Source organism: Apis dorsata, unplaced genomic scaffold (assembly GCF_000469605.1).
Source record: "Apis dorsata unplaced genomic scaffold, Apis dorsata 1.3 scaffold_44, whole genome shotgun sequence".
In the NCBI taxonomy this organism is placed as follows: Eukaryota; Metazoa; Arthropoda; class Insecta; order Hymenoptera; family Apidae; genus Apis; species Apis dorsata.
The window spans coordinates 1,332,998-1,340,833 of NW_006263346.1; the positions used below are offsets into that span (position 1 = coordinate 1,332,998).

General features: G+C 34.7%; 1 protein-coding gene across 2 annotated transcripts in view; it reads right to left on the minus strand.

Annotated features, from left to right (window-relative positions):
* Nucleotides 1–7,836, minus strand: part of LOC102680972 — a 115,105-nt gene that overhangs the window by 60,543 nt on the left and 46,726 nt on the right. The window contains exon 2 of one of the 2 annotated variants that reach the window (XM_006608744.1): nucleotides 6,764–6,809. The exons of the other annotated variant lie outside the window; for it this stretch is intronic. The gene's annotated coding sequence lies outside the window, so the exon portion shown is untranslated. The remainder of the gene's footprint in view (nucleotides 1–6,763; nucleotides 6,810–7,836) is intronic. 2 annotated transcript variants of the gene reach the window in all.

The window sequence follows — 7,836 nt, forward strand, 5'->3', positions numbered from 1 at the left end:
ATACAAATTGCCATTAGACGGAACAAGACGAGGCCGTCACGAGATATATTTGTATCGAGCCCACCGCGTGGCAATGCATTACGGCTTATCGTGGCAGTGACAGTCGAAGTAAATCAATAAGCGAGACAGGGGGATGCCGGCTAATAATAAGAATCGTTTCTTCGACCACTGTCACACGTTCCTGTCACACTTGACACTCCGCGCCATAAACCGAACCGGCTCTCCTCGCGTCCTCGTGGCTTTAATCCGTTCATTTACTTCAATCGTGCGTTTACCACGTGGAGACATTGACGAGTGTAGATCGAGCGAAACATTTGCCAACCGTTTAACAAGACGACGAGTTATTAAAATTTAACAGGCAGATCGTGTAATCGGAGAAGTTTAATTTTCTGATTGTTCTTTTTCTTTTTTTTTTTTTTTGAAAATGTTGGAAATAATAAGGATTTAGATCGTAATTTTTATAGTTAATTCTAAGTTTTTTAAGGATATTAGAATGAATTATAAAATATAATAATATTATACAAATTTGAAATTTTTTTTGTGGTCAATACAAAGAAAGAATTTGCTTTAAATTTTCCAATATAATCCACGAGGAATTCTACAACTTACGAATCTCAGGACTTTTCACACGAACAAATCGAAACGAAATATAATCCCAAAAAGTTTTACCATCGACACCATCAAATAATACCAAATTTTACTTCCGTACAAACTTTTCGTATTCACGTTTCATAAACTTTTAAAACAAAAAAAAAGAAGGCATCCTTCAAAACTCACCGTTTCGCAAAGAATCGATCACCACATCAACGACTCCTATTCGTCCAACCCCTTTTTCGAATCCTCCTTCTTCTCCCCCCTCGATTATCCGTTGGCTGGCCAGCTCGATCAATCCAACAACAAGTTTCCACAGTTTCGATCGTAGATTATCGCCGACAGCCGCTCTTAAGATAATGCGGCCGGCACTTGAACGTCACCACCAAAGTGTTGTTATTACGTATCGATGACGTGCGTCATCGCCACCTACGAATCCTTCGTGATTCGTGGTAAAACGAACGAGGAAAAAAGAAAATATAGAGAAACTCGAGCGATCTGCGAAGCGTCACAGCGGCCGCGGCGCTGTTTCAATAATATTTATCGAAAGGCCACCCCCGCCGTCCCGAGGAAGAATGTTATTTTTCTTATGCGTGGGCGGGAGGAAGGGGGGATAGAGAAGCGGATGGAATTGGATTTCGGTTGATTGACATTCGCGGTATCTAATCTAACTCTAGGATTCGTTTGTGTATAATAAAGAGTTTGTGAAAGAGTTTCTAACTGCTCGTCGTCCATTTCGATCATCCCAAGTTTCTGTGTCGTCGATCGAGAAACGAGAATATATAAATATTTTCGAAAATACGAATCAGATAATTATTAATATTCCCTCTCCTAGATAAAATTATTTCGACTATATTCTTTGCTCAAATTTTACTTTAATTGGTATTCTTGGCCAGATCATTTTTTGGCTTAATTTTAACTTGTCACGTTTTAATGTTTTTTTCGACTCGATCTAGGAGTTCAAGGAATTAAAAAAAACACTCGAAGGATAATAATAAGAAAAGGTAGGAAGAAATTCACGACAAAAAGATGTAAAGTCTTGGAAAAAAGAAGCGAAACCAGATATAATTGCACAAAGGAGAACTCTTCACCAAATATCAAACACTCTGAAGCATTATCCAAGTTTGCAAAGTGAATAATAATCAATCGATTTAATTTTATTCATATAATAAATAATAGTTATAAGAAACATATATTTAAGAACACTTTATAAATGTGAGTTAAAAACTGCACATATGATATACTTTTTTATATATTTTAAAGTATTTAAAAATGTGCGGATCATGGAGGCGCATTGAACGACCAAAGTGTTAATATTTGTAACGTAAGGAATCCATTTTTCCCTTACATCTGAAAGATTTACAAAAATCAAATTATTCTTAGGAATCAAATCTTACTCATTACCCGTATCCCAACTTCTCCACCAACTATCTCTCTCTCCACGCCTCGATTATTTATCGTTCTCACGTTTCGATAGCCAAGGAATTCCACCTTCACACTCTCGACTCGTGTATCCTTTCGATGAATTCGGGAAGCACCTCTCCTCGGGAAGATAAGAGCGCATCCCTCTGAGAGAGAAGAAACAAAAGATCGGCCGCCTAAGCAAACCCTTGGAAAGGGTTGTGAGATATCTCTCGAGGGGAGAGGGAGGGAGAGAGGTTCCTCGAGTGGCGCTAACGGTGGTCGGTTCTCTCACACACACACAGTGATTATGTAGATTTTCTCGAGGAGGAGGGCTGGAGAAAAAAGCGAAGCAAAGACCAAACAGAGATTCAGGACAGGGAAACGTCGTGTTTACCTTCGAGTCCCATTGTTTCGAGTTAGCGAACCCGCTAACTCTCCTCTTCTTCCGTTCCAAGGATTAGCTTTCCTTTCGTTCGACTACAGGCGCGGATAACAATCCCTTCTCTTGAAAGGAGGATTTAATTGCGAGGAGGTAAACTCGAAGATACGATCAATTTTTTGGAGGAAAAGGAAAAGGGAAGAGTATTTTATTATTGCGTCGATTCATATTTTTATATTCGAGTAAAAATTCGAGACATGGCGGTTTATATTTATCGTAGAATTTATCGATAATTTTTGGAGAGGGGAAATTTATTACATCGCGTATTGATTGAAAAGGAATGATTAAAATAGAATGTGTGCGTTATATAGGAGTAACAAAAACGAGAGATATCTTTATCTCTCGTTTTTTAAAATGTTAAATGCACACACATGAGAAATGTGAACGATAACGATTTCACGATTTTTAATATATCCTTGCAGCGAATGAATTATTCATCCTTTGGCTTACTTAATTAAAATAATTATCAGCAATTCATACGTGATAATTATTCGACGAGGATTAAAAAAAGAAAAAAAAAAAAAGAAAAGTTTCACGATTGCCTTGATTCGCTTCGATTATTTATTTCGATCGAGAGATAACGTCGAGATTCGAGAAGTGTTGACCCGAAGAAAAAAGAAAGAAAGAAAGAAAAAAAAAGAAAGAAATCGTGGATATAAAATCATCGAAACGAGATCCGTTATTATTATTATCCGAGATTATTTTAAAAAATGCGTGGGCGACGAGATATATATATAAGAGTAAAAAGCATCTAAGAGGGAAGGTAAGAAGTAAGGATTGAATTCGTTCCGTAATTTTTTGAAATGTGAATCGCCTAAATAGAAAGTGTCCCACCAACTCACCTTTCGAGGAAACCAGCTTAAATCCGTGTTGAATGCGGTTTAAACGAAGAAGCCAGTTTATAACATTGTCAAACGGCGCGTTGAAACACGAAAGAAATACAAGGAAATTTGCGCAAGTGGCACAACATGTAAAACGTGTTTAACTTTGAATGACCCTCCAATCGTCATTCTTTGAGACAATACCTTAACGATACTTCGAATTTTTAATTAAGAAAGAGAAATATATTTTTTTACGATTCTTTTATGGCTCTATACATAGTATAGAGGCATATGGAAATTCCTTGTGTTTGTAAATTGTACATTTTACAATTTAATTATTACGACGTTGAAAAGGGAACGCCAAGGATGTTGAAAAGAACGGATTAACTTCCGTTTCGTATTCCGTGCATGTTAGGGAATTATTATTGTAGAGAGTCGATGAAAGTTGCCATTTAAATTTAAATGTTTTTTAATCGCTTTTTTCTAAATACCAAACTTTAAAAATTAACATTTAAAATATATAATTGAAAAATTGAATTAAATTTGATTTAGAAGTAGAATCAAATTTTCCAATATTTCTCTTTGCTCGTTTATAATAATAAACTCGTGACGTTAATTCCCGTTAAATATAAAAGGATCCATGCTAATTTCACACGGAACATACTAATTACTTCGATCAAAAAGACCACGTCGGGAAGGGAAGGAGGGAGGGAGGGAAGGTGAAAAAAATGCGAGTAGGAAAGAAAAAAAAAAGAGTGCGAAGAGGGGGAGAGGAGGAGGCTGGTGATTAAAACAAGCATGCCGGCCGACACACGAAACACTGACAGTTCTGACAGTCGACAGGATTGTGGGCGGTGAGAGGCGCGAGGCCCCCTTCTGGCGCAATGGCGAAATTCGCAAGGGGGATAAAAGAAAAGAAGAAAGGAAAGCACCTCCCCCTTACCCCCGCCCTTTGTATCTGGCGGGAAGAAGCGTCCCTAATTGATCCCATTTCGTGTCACGCCACACGATTCGCGCTGCTGCCATGTGCTCTCGCAGGGAAATTTCTGCTCTGATGCTTCGTCCTCGAGGTAAACAGCCGTCGTTTTAAAAAACTATTGAAGAAGATTTATTATGCGGTTTAACCCTTTATTCTACGCGAATAAATAACCCTTGCGCGCGACGTGAGATATAAATTTGTTTGGAATGGAAATAATTCTTTTTCTTTTCGTGGCAAAATTTAAAAGAATTATTGGATTATTTTAATATTCCTTTTGATTCATCTTTCTTATTTTTATTTTCTTTCTTATTAATATACTTTTCACACGGATCCATTTCACACGGTTTGGTTCTAATTTTTCTAAAAAATTCTGCTCGTTTCGAATTTTTTTAAATTAAAAAGAAAAATGGTGATGAAAAAAAATATAGAATATAAATTAAATATTAATTCCAAGTTCTTCTTCGAATTAAGTATTTTCTCTGTTTGTAAAACTTTCATCTTTCTTTCTTTCTTATTAATATACTTTTCACACGGATCCATTTCACACGGTTTGGTTCTAATTTTTCTAAAAAATTCTGCTCGTTTCGAATTTTTTTAAATTAAAAAGAAAAATGGTGATGAAAAGAAAATATAGAATATAAATTAAATATTAATTCCAAGTTCTTCTTCGAATTAAATATTTTCTCTGTTTGTAAAACTTTCTTAATATTCAATGTTCGAACGTTTTATAACCTGCGTAACGGGAAGAAACAATGGCAATAATGTTTATGTGCATGTATTAATATATGCATCGTGTTGTGGAGAAAAGATGCCTGTAAAAAAAAAAAAAAAAAAAAAAAGAAACAACGCGCAGAACGATAAATTAAACAATAGACGGCGAATAAATCGCGAGAAAAAGAAAGTTTTCTTGGAAAGTATATTATCCGTGTTGATAGTAGAAAATAGAAAATTTATTGCTCTTCATAGCTCAATGGTCAACTCTTTTCTCCGCTTATTTATCTCTTGGCAAGTATTTGACACGTAATTTAAATATACGAATATAAAACGAAGAATCAACAATGATCGAAAGTGGTTTTTGTCCGTTTTGTGCAAAAATCTTAAAACGAACCCGTTTCGAAAATGAGCGCGCTGCCAAGAATTTCTCGGAATCAAAGCCAAACTGGAACTAATTTTGATCGTAGATCATGCCCTTGTTTCCACTTGCAACGCGATCGAAGACGCCGTTTTAACGTCAACTTGACGAATAATAAATTATTTTACGCGTCAAAACGAATCCAAAAACGAATTTACGACGTGTGTAAATTTCAAAAAAGGAAATCGATCAAAATCTCATAGATATTAGCAAAAGAAACAGATCACCATTTATTGACGAAATTTATTAAAACTTAAATTAAGATAAAATGTAAAATTATTGCTTCGATGAAAGAAGGATACATTGTTAAATTGAAACAAAATTTGTCTGATAAGTTTTTATCTCGAGACTCAAAATATAAATCGATTGATGAAGCACATACGACGATCCAAAATCTGTAATATATAAATCGTCCCTTTTTTATCGACATCTGCATCTAATTTACGCGAAACATTAATTCAAAAATTTGTCGAAGAAGCGTGCCCTTTCGAAATTCTGACGTTACTCGTCCAATAACTCACCTCCGATTCTCGCGAAGAGGAAAAAAAGATGGAAAGAGAGAGAAAAGAGAAAAAGACATAAAGATAGGAGGGGGGGGAAAAACGTGATATCTTATTCAGGGAGGGAGGGAAAAAAAAAAAAAAAGAAAAGCTTCGAGTGTCCACACCGTTCGTTCTCGACCAGGTTCATTAAGGGAATTTATTATAAATCACCGGTGTGGGGCTCGACTTATGAAAATGTGTGTTAAGTGGTAACAGCCACGTTATTCACGTGCGTCTCTGTGCGCGATGCATTGCGATGGTGTTGGTAAGTTTAGAATGACATGCAGACATCACACGTGTGGGCCCTTGAAGAAAAAAAGAAAAAAGAAAGAAAGAAAAAATTCCAACGATTTTCAAATGTTTACCCTTAATTTGCCTACTAATTAATGGGCCGGTTAATTCCAATATTACGATATCTCGATATCCCTCGACAAAAATGCTGCTTTCACTTTTCATGAGAAAAAAGGAATCATCTGTACTCGTCAAAAAAAAAAAAAATATCTGCTTTCGTGTCATCGCGTGTACTTTTTTTTAATCGAAAAAGTTGTTCGATCAATCCACTCGTTGCGAAATGTTAAAATTCCTCTTTTCTTGGAATTTGTTAAACAACATGTTTATGCAAATCGCGTTATATTTTTATGAATGAAGAAATGAAACGTAAATGGATTCATTCTTTAAATATTTTAACAGATATTTTTGGACATATGTTTAAATGAAAATTGTTCTCCCGGTGTTAACAATTTTTTTGAATGCCTAATGTTGGGAAAGTAAATAGTTCCCAACTATTTATACAAGAAAAATTCATGAATTGATATTCATACACAAGTGTTTATTGAGAAATACAGGTATACTTACGTGATACCTCCAAGTATGATCGAACTTTGACCAAGTGAGTCGCCACCTGAAACATTCGATTTTTTTAAATCAATAATTCAAATCAAAAATTTTCTATCATTATCTAAACATTTAATTTACTTTCGCGAAATTTTATTCTTTCGAATATGATGCAATAAATGGAATATGTGTTTGTTATTACAAAAAATTAGATAGTTTACGAGCGATATTCATAATAAATGGTATTAATAAAATTCATAATATATTCATTGAACAATAATTATGAATAGTTATATTAATGTAACGATAGTATTTATGGATAATAACTGTAATAATATTGCCTATAATGATAAATCTTATCGATAAATTTACCTCGAATCTAATATTAAAAAGATTATTAAATAATATAGATTAAATAGATTAATATATCTATTAATCTATTATATTAATTATTATATTATATTAATTAGATTAATATAGATATAATAATATAGATTTTTTTTCAATAAAAAAAATATCATTTTTGAATTTATCATTAATCCAAATTGAAAGAGCTAAACTACTTAAAAATTTCGAGTAAAGTTACTTTTCAAATAATTAAAATACTTAAACATTTATTCGTAGCTACTATGATTCGCTTTTCCAATATTATCACATTATTTTCCAACGATAAATTATCTTTAACTTTACTCCTATTAAATTCTCTTTTAATATTTATTTTATTTATCAAAACAAACTTTTTGAAAATGATTTGCTAAATAATCAATAAACCTTGATTAAAATTGGCAAACACGTCATAGAGTAATAAAAAAATAAGATTGAAAGAATTTCGACGCGGGTTGGACGCACGCGACCCGACCTCTCCTCTCCTCTCCTCTCCTCTCCTCTCCTCTCCTTTCTTCTCCTCTCTCCGGAGGAAGAGAGGAGAGATTTAAAGCAGCGGAACGATTCAAAGAAGTCGTCCTTCACGGTGCGTTGACGCGCCACCTCTTGCGACCTAGAGCAGCACCGCCTAGAAAACTGAATTTGTCGGGTTGGAAACGCGGAACAAGGTAAAAGGCGCGGGGCACCGGCGCCCCGCTGTGCAGCGCCCC